This window comes from Microtus pennsylvanicus, chromosome 10 (genome assembly GCF_037038515.1).
Source record: "Microtus pennsylvanicus isolate mMicPen1 chromosome 10, mMicPen1.hap1, whole genome shotgun sequence".
In the NCBI taxonomy this organism is placed as follows: Eukaryota; Metazoa; Chordata; class Mammalia; order Rodentia; family Cricetidae; genus Microtus; species Microtus pennsylvanicus.
The window spans coordinates 25,542,662-25,555,123 of NC_134588.1; the positions used below are offsets into that span (position 1 = coordinate 25,542,662).

General features: G+C 43.9%; 1 pseudogene; it reads left to right on the top strand.

Annotated features, from left to right (window-relative positions):
- Nucleotides 1-3,225: 3,225 nt before the first annotated feature.
- LOC142858509 (suppressor of SWI4 1 homolog pseudogene) lies at nt 3,226-4,769 on the top strand (annotated as a pseudogene).
- The last annotated feature ends 7,693 nt before the right edge of the window (nt 4,770-12,462 follow it).

Genomic DNA, 12,462 nt, shown 5'->3' on the forward strand with positions numbered 1-12,462 from the left:
TGCTTAGCCCGGAGTCCCATGCTCCTTTCTGACACCCCAAAGCTCATCGAGGAAGGTAGATGTTATATGACTTTTGTGAAGGCTGGGGATTAGCAGGCCTTTGATGACGTTTAATGTAGGTTTCAGCTCTCTCACGTGCAGTACCACTGAGCTCTGGATAATATCCTGGGTCTGGGCCTTTAATCACTGGATGTTTCTTTCTGACTTGTTAAGGTGACTTTTCAGCTAGCATATAAAACAATAAGAATTATCAGAGAGGAAGCGAGTTGAATGCCAGTGAACAGCACCTCAGACAGAAGCACTGCCTAAAGGGGTTTAATGAGAGTCACCCACAAAGGGCTCACAGTAGGGTTAACAGTGAAATGTCAGGAGGCAGAATCTGCCCGCTGCCAGGGAAGCCCAGACTCAAGAGCTTCTACTCTTGTTAACTGCTTTTATCAGGAGCACCCAATAATCAACTGCCATTGTGGGTGTATTTTTAGAGCAGATTGCCCATCCTTTTTCCTTCTCTGTCCCCTGTTCTCCCCTCTCCTCCCCAGCTGATCACAAAGACCTAATGCTGAGAACCTGGAAGCTCCTCGGAACCCATACCACCCTGTAGCCCCTCTTCCGTGGCCCCAGCAAGGCTCTTTCAGGAAGCCCTCATGGGTCTGAAGTGAGGGGTTTGCGAGGTAAGGAAGCACTTAGCTTCTATAACTTCCGTCACGCTTTCCCTCTTTTTTGGAAATATTACAAAAGAAAAAAGTTGGTGTTACAGAGAAAAGGGAAGCACTATGGACTGCAAGACGGGACAAATAGCTTTCTGAACGCAGTTTTGCCTTTCAACAAGGAAACAAAGTTAGCCTGGGCTTAGAAGACACACCATTTCAGCCTCCCTTGTTGGAGATGAGTTGTATGGTATGGGACAAGGGAAAGCTGGAGGGTCCTGAAGTACATCCGTTCCCAGACACCATCTCCAGACCCTGGTGCACGTTTGAAGGACACATGAAACTAGGAGGCTAGCATAACTTTGCTCTTCTCTCCGTGGACTCTGAGGTTTATGTGACTTCCTAGAGAATTCAGACCATTTATAAATCTCAAAAAGAATATTGCAACATTGAAATTCTCCCAACTTCTGAGCAGCCGCTTCCTCTTTTCTTCACTCAGCTCCTAATTATTATAAAATTTTGACAAGCAGTTCACACATTGAAAAATCCGTGCTCAGCTCTTCCCAGAATCTCTCAGGCTTTAATCATCCCAGCCCTGTCAGTTACGTGAGGGAACAACCAGGGAGGTGTACCCCAGCCTGCTCCGGCTGCAGTGGCCTTGTGCTTCTGCCTTTCAAACCTAGAGAAGCAGACAGGGCATAAAGGGAAGCGCAGGCACCAAGCCAGAGTGTCTCTTCAAAGAGCAGCTGAAATCCAATGAAAGAGGAAACGTTTTATGAAGCTCAAGAATCAGAGAAAGCAAGAACTACTTGGAAGTGTTTCACATTCAGGAGTCAGGGGATGGCAGCTTTTGGTCAAAGAAAGTTCAGGATTTGGAATTTATGGCCAGATATTTTACAAGTCCAAGGATTTGTGTGAAATTCCATAGGAGAAGCCATGAGCCTTTTTTATTTCTCAACACTTTAAAGTTATTTGTCAGGTCACGGCTTTGCGAACAGTTTGACTTACCCTCATTGAGCTTGTTTTGTGTGTTTCTATGTTGCTGTGATAAAACACCGACCAAAAGCATCTGGACGGGGGAGATTTATTTCAGTTTACACTTTCATAAACTGTGGGAGCCAAAGCAGGGGCAGGAGCTGAAGCAAAGACTATGGAGAAGGGCTGCTTACTGACTTGCTCCTCAGGGCTGGTTTAACCTGGTTTCTTATATAATCCAGGCTCACCTGCCCAGGAATGGCACTGCTCACAGTGGGCTGGGCCCTCCCACATCAATCCGCAATAATCATAGACTTGCCCATAGGCCAGTTGGATGCAGGCAATTCCTCAGTTAAGGTTCTTTTCATCCAGGTGACTCTGGCTTGTGTCAAGTTGACAGAAACTAACCTGCAGAGAGGTGATGATTAATAAGAATCATTCATTCATTTCCTTGCTCAGTAAACCAGTAGAGTGGCTTTGTCAGACACAAGGTACATGGACAGAAAGACAAATGAACAGTCAATTAAATTCAATAAATAACATTTTGACTGGTTATTGGAAAACTACATATAGTTATATTCTTATATCAGTGTATATAAAATTTATTTATAAAATAAATTTTAATTCGAGATTCATATTGTCCCTTTGATCTAATAATAATAAACCCATATCTATTTTTTTAGTCATAAAAACAATTAAGTAGGAAACACGTTACTATGAGGAAAGACTTCAAGGTCTTCCAGTATCTCCAGGAGTAGGCATGCAAGACGGGAAATTAAGGGTCTGAGTATTGGGCGTAAGTACCTATGTTTATACACCAACTTAATTTTTTGGTCTCACTGTTCTGCCAAGTACATGGCAATGGTACATATAGGGAGTCTGAGTGTCACACAAATGTGTAAAAGACTTAGAATGTTGCTTGGTCCTTAAAATTTTAGTATAAAATTGTATGCAGTTGCTGTCAGTTGAGACTTATCTTTTCATAAATAAAATATATTGTAAGAAAGTTATATATAAAATAATACCAACACACATGTGTTCAGGCATGTGCTCATGCATGTAATATAGAAGCAAACATGAAACTTTCAGAAGTATATATGTTGTGTTGTTAATAATAATCCTTAAAGTAAATAGTTACAACTTATAGAGAAAAAAGAGAAAATGAAAGCAAGGAGTCTGTTCAATGAATATGTCGGTTTCTACTGTACTCCTGATTTTGAGTTGATATTCCTGAGAGACGTGAGGCTGGTGGTGGGGTGTACAGCTCACTAGCATGTGCGGCAGTGTTATAGTAGTTGGACAATCCAATGGCAGCGCAGTAGTAGGTGACGTAATCTGGGCCAGATGGCAGTGGGTCTTACACCACCCTACTGGAGTCTGACTTTTATCACGGTCATTATTGTGTATGCGGCTGCTACCTGTCACTGTTCTTGGTGTTGGCATGCCTGATAGATGTTGTTTCAACACAGAACCTGAGTTAATTCCTGAATTCTTAATTTGCTTTAATTGTTTTGTATGTCTGACACAGCAATACCACACTGTCTTAATTTTGCAACATTTTTAAGGAAGTTTTAAAATCAAAAGAATAACCTTCCTGAACCTCGTGGAGGAGCAGGCAGCATGGGGCAGTCGGGGCGGTCCTGGCACCAGAAGCGCGCTCGCGCCCAGGCCCAGCTCCGCAACCTCGAGGCCTACGCCGCACAGCCGCACTCGTTCGTGTTCACGCGAGGCCGGGCGGGTCGCAGTGTCCAGCAGCTCAGCCTGGATGTGCGGCGGGTCATGGAGCCGCTCACCGCCTCTCGTCTACAGGTTCGAAAGAAGAATTCACTGAAGGACTGTGTGGCAGTGGCCGGCCCCCTCGGGGTCACACACTTCCTTGTCTTGAGCAAAACAGACAACAGTGTGTACTTGAAGCTGATGCGCCTCCCAGGAGGCCCCACTTTGACCTTCCAGATCAACAAGTACACACTGGTGCGGGATGTCGTCTCCTCCCTGCGCTGCCACCGGATGCATGAGCAGCAGTTTAACCACCCACCCCTTCTGGTGCTCAACAGCTTTGGCGTCCAGGGCATGCACATCAAGCTCATGGCCACCATGTTCCAGAACCTGTTCCCATCCCTCAACGTGCACACGGTCAACCTCAACATCATTAAGCGCTGCCTCCTCATCAACTACAACCCGGACTCCCAAGAGCTGGACTTCCGGCACTACAGCATCAAAGTGGTGCCCGTGGGTGCCAGCCGGGGCATGAAGAAGCTCTTACAGGAAAAGTTTCCCAACATGAGCCGCTTGCAGGATATCAGTGAGCTGCTGGCTACGGGTGTGGCGCTGTCGGAGAGTGAGGTGGAGCCAGATGGTGAGCACAATATCACAGAACTACCCCAGGCTGTGGCTGGCCGTGGCAACATGCAGGCTCAGCAGAGTGCTGTCCGACTCACAGAGATTGGGCCCCGGATGACCCTGCAGCTCATTAAGATCCAGGAGGGTGTTGGGAACGGCAATGTCCTCTTCCACAGTTTTGTGCACAAGACTGAGGCAGAACTGCAGGCCATCTTGGCAGCAAAGGAGGAGAAGCTACGACTCAAGGCCCAGCGTCAGAACCAGCAGACTGAGAACTTACCGCGCAAGCAGGAGCTGCGCGAGGCCCACAAGAAGAAGAGCCTGGCAGGCATGAAGCGAGCCAGGGCAGGGGCCCATGGGGACAGCGATGCCGAGGACCCTGGGGCACCTCCAGAGGCAGCAGGAGCAAGCCGGAATGAGGAGGAGGAGGATGACGCCGAGTATTTTCGCCAAGCTGTGGGCGAGGAGCCTGACGAGGACATGTTCCCCAGAGTGGGCAAGCAGAGGCTCCTGGGAGGACCTCTGGGCAAGAAGCAGCGAGGGAAGGAGCAGAGGCCTGGTTCAGGCAAGGGTCAGGGTGGCAACTGGCGGCCTCCGAAACCAAAGGGTAGATTCCAAGGAGTCAAGACCAAGCTGAGAGCCAGACGCCAGGACACGTGTCGACCATCAAGAACCTGAGGCTGCTTGGCAGTGGATGATCCATAGATGCCCCAGATTGGGGCCCGAGAGCTGCCCTGGGCTCCACTGTAGCCCGGTTTCCTTTCATAAAGGAGCTATCCAGTTCTTACTTCCAATAAACTTGAACTTGGCAAAAAAAAAAAAAAAGAATAACCTTCCTACTTTGTTCCTTCTTAAAATTCTTTGGACTATTCTCAGTTCCTTTAGAATTAACTCCATATAATTAAAATCCTGTATTTTTTAGAGTAAGCATTTTATACTTGCCTAGACCATGCTTATTTCTAAATGCTCACTCTTTGATGTTATAATAGATGGAATTGGTTTTTTTTTTTCATAGCTCAGGATGTACAGTGCAAGCGTTCAGTATGAAGTTGCTTTGTTCTATACTATCCTGTTTCTTCCTGTCAGGCTGGGCTCATTGCCTTTTGTTTTAAACCCAATAGATTCTTAATGAATCTATTAAGACATTTTATATATACAGTTATAGCAATTGCAAGCACTATGATTTTGCTTCCTTCTTTCTAAACATAATGTCATTTATTTCCTTTTATAGCATAATTCTCACTGCTAGATTCTCTAGTGCAGTATTGAGAAGGTGGGGAGCATAAACATCCTTGTCTAGCTCCTGATCTTTGTGGAGAAAACCAGCTTTGGCCATTTAAGATGACGTTATCTACACATTGTTCACAGATACCTTTTCTCAGAAACTTCCCTCTAATCTGACTTTGCTTAATGCTTTCCTTTTTCATTACAGGAAGGACTGGATTTCATAACTGTTTTTCTGACTCAGTTGAAATAATAGATTGTTTCTATGCTTCTTCCTGTTATGCTGTATTTCATTGATTACTTCCTATGCTGAAATATCTTGAAACTTTATTTTAAATAAAGAATTCCTATGCATGTATTCTTTTGTGTCTGACTTCTTTTATTAACATGGCCAATGACTGAAATAGATGTAGCCCATTTCTGCTACTGGAGGTTATACTTGATGACATTAGTTGTCTAGTTGTGGCATTGTCCCCCCCCCACACATTATTTGGTGATTCCATTTATATTTCTTTCAAGTATGTGCATATTTTAAGAAGTTTTGCTGTAATTGGTTTTCATATGACTTCACAAATGACTTTTAGTTTGGTGGCACTCCCCCCCCTCCATTTAATTCTCCCACTCCAGATTTCTCCTGCCTCTCTACAACAATATGTTATATTTTCCTTTTGGGGGGGGAATTTTGCTCTTCTTCACTATTCCCTTACTGGGTACACAACCTCTCTGGATATTTGATGTGAGTCACAATGTTATACAGTGAATGCACAGCTGACATATTCATTAGCCAAACCCACAAGTGTCCAACGTATGGGGAACCTGACTTACAAAGCTTTGGGAACAGCTTTCTTATGAATAGTTGCTGTCAATTCTGTAGAAATCTTGTGAAATCATGACGTTTCTCTCTTCCATAATAGGATTCATCCCAAATATCCCAACAGTATATGAATCATATTTTAATCATGAACTTTTCCTGTACTGGCAACTGGATACCTTCCCCATACTGTGGGGCCCTAGTGTGAAAGCATTTACTCTGCCAAACCTAGTGTGGTTTTCATTTGCTGGAAAGAGAAGCACCTTGATGAGGGGTGAGAGCTACCCTTCTCTGCGGGTATAAGGATAAGGTTCACAATCTAGTAAGGAATTATTCTGGCCTACTAAGGTGGCAGTAGTAAATTCTTTTCTAACATTCATGACCACCCTATCCCCAAGAGAGTTAGGTTTTCAGTACCAGGCATGATTTCCCTCCCATCAAGTGGGTCTTAATTCCAACTAGCTTTTGGTTGTCTTTGGTATCTGAGTGTCACATTATTATTATTGTTATTATTGTTATTATTATTACCTATTTTCACATGTCTTGTCATGGTGGTGATTGTTGTGGTTCATAGCTGTTTTGGCTGAGTGGAACTGTTTAATGGTTCCCGCCACTTAGCAGCTTGTATGGTATATTTTGGAACCATGACAGCTAGACCACAGGAAAGAGGATTTCAGGTCAAATCCAGTTCAAATCATCTGAGTCCACTGTCCTAAGTATGTGGTGTCTTCTGCAACTTAGGGAAATTGCATTAGGGAAATCCCATTCAATATCCATTGTGTTCATCTATGTATAACATTCTCTCTTTATCCCTTCCTTATATCATGTGGGAAGAAAAAAATTTAAGTGGCCATGGTGGGGGGGGGATACTTGGTAAGGGAACAGCAAGATACAGGGGATATAAAGTGGGAAATGGGATAATGAGAGGCAGACAAGTACTACATTGACAATCCATATTATTTTGGTAGTCACTTCGGCTACCCTGAGTGACCATTTGAGAGGAGTTTTCTCATGCTGTGTTCTGAGGTCTTGTTAGTCTATGGTTCTGATGAGAAGCAATGTCATCCCAAGAGGTTTAACTTCCTTTAATACATGCATAATTATATATATTGGTATATAGGTCTAATATATATTAATGTGTATTATATATAATGAGTGTGCATAATGTATTACTGTATTTATTATGCATAATTTTAGATAAACATTAAATAATACCCTTCACTGAGACTCTATCAAACACCTTTGGTGTTTTTGCTTCTCATCCATCCTCTCCATTTGTACTGACTTCCCTCCCTTCTTTCCAGCGGAGGCTTCTTTGTTATCCCATTTCCCACTTTATATCACCTGTATCTTGCTGTTCCCTTACCAAGTATCCCCCCCACCACCATGGTCATTTAAATTTTTTTCTTCCCACATGATATAAGGAAGGGATAAAGAGAGAATGTTATACATAGATGAACACAATGGATAGTGAATGAGATTTCCCTAATGTGTGAGGAGCAATTTCATGGTCATTATTATGAGTCATCAAGGTGTGGAATGAACAACCTTTAAAAACAACAAGAAAAATTATGGTTTTCCACATCCATTTCTTCAGATTTAAAACAGCAATGGTGTTTTATATTTAGAGTACCCTCACATATTACCTAAGCCTTCTAAAGTGAGAGTTTGTGCACTCCTACATCAGGTAACTCAAGCTAAACCCTGCTTTGGTATTAAACAGCCCCAGAAATATCAGTGCTTTTCATAGCTTAGTTTTAGCTTGTGTATTAGAAAGTGTTCTCTAAGGGAACAGATTATGTCCATTGGAGAGCTTTATTAGACTGCCTTACAGGATGTGGTCCAGGAAGTTCAACAATTGCTGTCTCATGACTTAATGACTGAGAATGCAGAAGGCTGTTTTCCCCCTAGTGTTCTTGATGGTCTTCAGCAACAGGGCTTGCAGAAGCCTGGCTCCAACCCCATGGTCTCTAATGGGTGCTAACTTTATGGTCCTCATCTTGTCAGATTAGCTCTGGGCTGCTGCAAGCTCTGGTCCCTTGTTGATGCCCAGGGCTCAGCCTGTTGTCAATAAATCCTTTCTTTGGGGTCCTCTGTGAGATGGAAAGGGCTTTTGAGAATAAGCCATCCCCCACCCATAGGAACCCACTTCACAGGAACTACACTGCCCTGTGGATTTTCTCATCTGTGGGGTGCTGGGGGTTGACTTTGTGCAGTCTCCACTAGTTCAGAGGTAGATGAAGGCAACTAGCATCCTTCACACATACTCCCAACTAGAATGTCAGTTACTTTAAAAACAAAGTCTGCCACACACATCGACATTTATTAGCAGCATGTCTGCAAAATAATTAGAAGATTTTTCACTTCATTGATTATTTATAAGGCTTCTATCTATTCCTGTTCCAATAGCACCTAAATGACCACTAAAGAGAGATGTGGCACCATCATAGAGGCCATATTTATTCCAGATCACAGTTAGAGACCGTGTCCAAATTCTGGAACAGGAGGTTGTGATACTCAACTTGCCAACTGATGAGGTCACAAGCTGAGGTATTTGGTCAAATGTTTATATCTAAATCATTATAGCAAAAACATCAGATGACTTTCTGATGTTGAGAGGCTTTTCCATTTAGTAGCAGACTTGAGCAGAAGAAACCCCTAGCACTCCCTTATGTAGGAGACAGTTCATTCACTCACTTGTTTTTTGATCTGAGCCCTTTTTTTTTTTTTGCCTTGGGAGAAGACCAGAGACATCTCTTCTTCCTGAGTATCAACCCTATCAACTACAGATTTAACTACAGGAATTTGACAAATTGTATCAGCCTGTGATCTCATGTATATTTCTCTTTCACATCACGATGCACACGTGAGTACATAATTACACATATATCCACTCACACGTACATGAACTCTTCCACATACATAAAGTGGGCTGTTTTTTCTGATAACCCTAACTAATACAGTTATGAAATACAGGTTTAATCTCAGAACTGAAGTCTACACAAGTGTTCTGTGGTAGTAAACTTGCCGGGCTTATTAATTCTTATTTTGTATTCTCACAGAAGTTTGGGATTGAAACATAGTGCCAGAAAGTTGTGACAGGGAGCCTACCGGAGTAGACAACTCAGACAGTCTATAGCCAATTGAAAGTCTTTATTCCAGCCAGCTTTGACTATGCTCATTTGGGACTCATGTGCCCTGACTGTTTAGAGCAAGGCAGCTGCAGGGGGGGTTTGCACAGACAAGCAGTTTTACAGAAGCTGAGACAAGTAGTTAGATGGAGCTGAGGGCTTTGCACAGCAGTCAGTTTAGCAGAAGCCAACATAAACTGGCTGGACATCTTGACCTCAGGTTCCTAGAATAGAGCTGGGTAATTTTCCATCAAGTAGATCGAATTCTTGTCAAACTTCATACAGCCTCCACAAGTTCACAAGGGACCTCTGCACTGCCTTGCCCGACTTGCACGCAGTAGCAGCTCTGAGTCCAGTTGTCTTACATATGGTTCACTTCGTTGATGAAGATCCTCTTTACCATTTGTATCCTCACATTCAGCAGCTCTGATACTGATTAGAGATGAAGACAGCTGGTCTATGGCTTGTATACCCAGTAAAGGAATATTAAGTATTTACTGAGTGACCCAGTTGTAGATCAACACACAATTGTATGATATTTAAAAACAAATACAGACAAATACAGACAAGATTTGGGCCCTTAATGCAAACACACGGCCGGCTGACTTCTTCCTGCAGAGGCTGGGATTTCCCTCAGCGCTGTCAGCTGTCTTTGCTTTCTTCTCTTTCTATATTCCAAGTCTATTCAAGAGATAGGACACTTCATACTTCACACAGAGCCAAATCTTCACACTTACTCCTGTCAAGTTGGGAACATAGGCCCCAGCCCCTCACATCTATCCCAGCTCCCAGGCCTGGTCTGGACTCCAAATCCCAGCAGGCCAGGTCCTGACCCCTCCCTGGAGGTGGGGCCAGGACCACTCCCCAGGGTATTTAAATGAGCCTCCAAAGAGGAACAAGTGGTCCCTTTTCTTTCCTTCAGATGGTTGCATTTCCCAGTCGGGGCCACCGGAGAGCACAGAACTCCCATTAAATCTGGATATTTCTTAATTTGGCTTGTTTTGATTTGGCTTGATTGGGAATTTTGTGTCGGCAGAGAGCTCGTGTTAGGAAATATCCCTAACTATTATCAATATTTTTGAGAACCTCCAGAGACAAGTGTCTTAGCATGACATATTCTTCCAGACGCGTGTTCAGAACTTAAATCCAACAAGCTTCCTTAAAGATGGGCCAGTCCATTGCCCAAAGATAAATGTATCCTGCTAAATGTTCTGGAAGCTGATATAAAGGCTTCTGGGATCTTAAGAGTTTGCCAGTCCACAGGCACAGATTCTCTCTGTGTTATCCCAGCCTCCTGGTCACATGACTGTTTATAATGAACCCGGAAGCATATCTAGCCCTAGAAGGTCTTCTAAAATTACTGTCTCTAAAATAGCGCAGCCCCATTGTTTCTGTGAAGCCCGAGCACTTCCATGAGCTTGAGCAGAGGCTGAGGTTCTCCCTTCTCAGAGCCAATGCTGCTCACTGCATGTGAGTTCTCTTGACTCAGCTCAGAGAAGCTCTGGGGACCGGGTCAGCCATCATTAATCACTCACTAACTGCACTCATCTGCTGCTCCAGTGCGAGCAGCCGATTTTAATTGCAAAGAGATGCGCAGCTGAAAGAAACTGTGTGAAATGGAAGAACACATCCTAGCAGGGTCCCTCTTCTATAAAGGAGGTGCTTGTCACAGGAAAGACAGACAGTAAAGGACATTCTGGGTGTCCTGTTCCCACCTCCTCAAGTCCTGCCAGGCTGGCAGGAAGTCCCAGACCCTTTTTGATCCCCTCTTTTTAAACTGAAATAATTTTTTCATACGATATAGTCTGCTGAGTGTTTTCTCTCCCCATCTCCTCCCAGGTTCTCCTGACCTTCCCAAATCTAAGTCTTTTCTCTCTTCTCCTTAAGAAACAAACAGGCAAAAGACAAACAAAGAAAGGTTTTCAAGGCATAACAAGGAAGACATTAAGTGCAAATCTGGCCAATGGAAAACGTTCCGATGCACCCTGTCTTCAAGTGAGGAGTCCCAATTACCCCAAACAACTTCCAGCCTAAACCTCAAGCTCCTCAACCCATTTGGAAATACATGTGGCGTTTCACTGAAAGGTGTGTGACTGAAGAGGAGGAACAGAGCAAATGGCACGTCATGGGCTGGATTTCTAGGCCCTCATTTAGTGAGCCTGAGTCAAGAGTACTGTGTGGTTTTCCTTCAAGCCTTGGTCATCAAGAGGTGACATTTGGTGCCCCATATCATAGATTCAAATTGTAGCTCTGCCACTCAGAGTGTGACTTCTGACTTCTCTCTGCTTCGTGCACTTAGCCTTGTTGCATGAGTGATAGATGTAATGAGCTTACACCGCTGCCCAGATGCCCTCCACAGCCAAGCATGACCCCCAGATGTCTGGTGCAGTGTCTCACACCTCCCACATCCCACATGAGGCTGTGCCGAAACAAGAATCTTCACAGGTGTCTGCTTTCTTCTCAGACTGAGAACGTGTGTAATGTAAAGGAGGAAAAAGGAAACACTTAGGTTTACATTATCCTTGAACTCTGTCTCACACTTCCTCTTCCAGTCCGTTTCCAGCCCAGTGCTCATCTTGCAGTGCCAAGGCCATCTGTGTTCTTTCCTGAAGGAATGCCGCCGCAGCAGATGGGAGACTAATTGTGTTCATCAAGTTGTTTCTGGGGAAATGCATTTCCCTTTGCTGTGACTATTTCATTATTGGGCTTCCTCAGCACCGATGAATTATTATATCATGAGCACAGAGGTTGTGTAGCTATGTTCTCAATCTCACAGAACACCAGTTACAAATTTCTATTACCAAATATTTCCCTAAAACTACAGAGAAACAATTCTGTGTGGTCAGAAGTGACTTCTGGTGTAATGAAAGATGCTGGAGAGAAGGAAATTGGAGAATGAAACACTACCAAAGTTACCTACGAGCCGGGCAGTGCTGGCGCGCAAGGCAAGCAGATCTCTGTGAGTTCGAGATCAGCCTGGTCTACAGAGTGAGTTCCAGGACAGCCAGAGTTGTTACACAGAGAAACTTTGTCTGGAAAAATCAAAAGTTACCTACGAATAGAACGTAAGGATTGATTGCTATTTGTTTGTTTCTTGTTTGTTTGCTTTTGTTTTTCGAAGCGAGGTTTCTCAGTGTAGCCTTGACCATGAAGAAAGAAAACATATGAAGAGGTTCAAGAGATGATGGTCCCATGGCACGGAATGCTTATTGCTCCTGCAGAGAACTAGGGTTTGCTTCTCAGCTCCCCCATGGTGACTCAGAATTGTAACTCTAATTCCCGATTATCCAACACATATTTCCGGCGTTCATGGACTCCACACATAAATGCAATG